This window comes from Suricata suricatta, chromosome 14, assembly GCF_006229205.1.
Source record: "Suricata suricatta isolate VVHF042 chromosome 14, meerkat_22Aug2017_6uvM2_HiC, whole genome shotgun sequence".
NCBI classification, from domain to species: Eukaryota; Metazoa; Chordata; class Mammalia; order Carnivora; family Herpestidae; genus Suricata; species Suricata suricatta.
In genome coordinates this window covers 4,816,341-4,818,040 of record NC_043713.1, presented here as the reverse complement: position 1 = coordinate 4,818,040, position 1,700 = coordinate 4,816,341, and positions in this window count along the sequence as shown.

The following is a 1,700-nucleotide window of genomic DNA, read 5'->3' as shown; positions in this document are numbered from 1 at the left end:
TTTTTTTTAATGTCTATTTATCTTTGAGAGAGAGAGAGAGAGTAGGCAAGGGACAGAGAGAGAAAGAGGGAGACACAGAATCCGAGGCAGGCTCCAGGCTCATGTCCTGAGCCAAAGTCAGGTGCTCAACTGACTGAGCCACCCAGGCACCCCAACAATTATTTACTTTTTAGGATTTTTAAATCTGTGTGCAGCTTAATCACCTGGGACGTTTAAAGCATCATCAAGCAACATGTCCATGACGTAGACTTAAGTGTAACTAAAACATTTTCTGTAGAGCCAAACATTTGTTCTCTAAGGCAGGAGTTGGCATTATAGCTGCATGCACACTGTAACTAGACCTATTTCCAACTTTGGTGGTTATATGTCCCACTATGTCATTTGGCACCATTTCCCTCAGAAATTATTCCCTGGTTCTAACAGCAGGCTGCAAGGCCAAACCCCCATCTCAACATCTGCTCATACTGAGTTCATATCGGTTTTGTTTTTCCTTCAGTCTCTCTTGCAAAACTTTGTTTAATGTTTTTTTTTAATTTCTGAGAGACAAAGTGAGTGAGCAGAGGAGGGGAAGCAGGGGACAAAGGATCCAAAGTGGGCTCTGCAATGACAGCAGCAATGTGGGGCTCAAACTCAAAAACTGCAAGATCATGACCTGAGTCAAAGCTGGATGCTCAACTTACTGAGCCCTCCAGGCACCCCTCTCTTGTAGAACTTTCTAGCTGCCCAAGGTTAAGGTAATAGAAGTATGCTGGGAAAAGTCACTCTTTGGGGATTATAATCTATGAAGTCTATGCTGGTTGGAAAATAAACCCACGCTTCTTTCCTCCCTTCCTCCCTTCCTCCCTTCCTTCCTTCCTTCCTACTTATATCAGGCTCAGATGTCATTCATAATAGACCTCCTGAATGATGTAATGGTCATCACTGTCAATGCACATGATATTGATCATCTTCAATATTTCCTCTGTATATTTCATTTCAAACTGTTTGGACAAGTGTACCTTTTTTTAAAAGTTGGTGGCTTAAGTAGCTTATATAAGCTGGAATGTTTATTATTGTGTTTTTTAAATAATATGACAGATATGATAAGGACAAATCCACAAATGACGAAGAACAATGACTTCTTAGTCAAAAGAACAAATCAGTGAACATACAACTAGACATAGCTTTTACTTTGTCTTAGGGTAATACTACCAATGAAGGTAATCATAAAAATGGGATTCGTTGATACAAAAATAAAACTACTACTTTTCTTAAATGGAGTTTGGCAGGAATTTAATCAAAATTACACAACACTGTTATATTGTACTTGAAAGAAAACATAGTCTGAGAAGATATTAGTCAAACTCATGATCATGAGAAAGATGAGAACCAAAGAGGATAGACTCATGAAATAGGAACATTGTCAACACAGTCTGCTTCTTAACTAATTAGCAAATGAGTCCAAAGTGAAATGCCAGCTTCAACTGAACCTCTTATGGCTAATTTATCTTGGACTTCCTGCATAATTAATCAAATTCATATTAGGGGGAAAATAGAATGTTAATCTACATAGAAAAATAATTTGGTGCCATTTTTTTCCTATTTTACATTGTTCCATAGTGTTGATAGTAAAGATTCTGTAAGTTGATAAAACACTTAGCTGGTATGAGTAACGTGATGATACTGTGGCATATGGTGTATTCCTGTCACACATGAGTGAG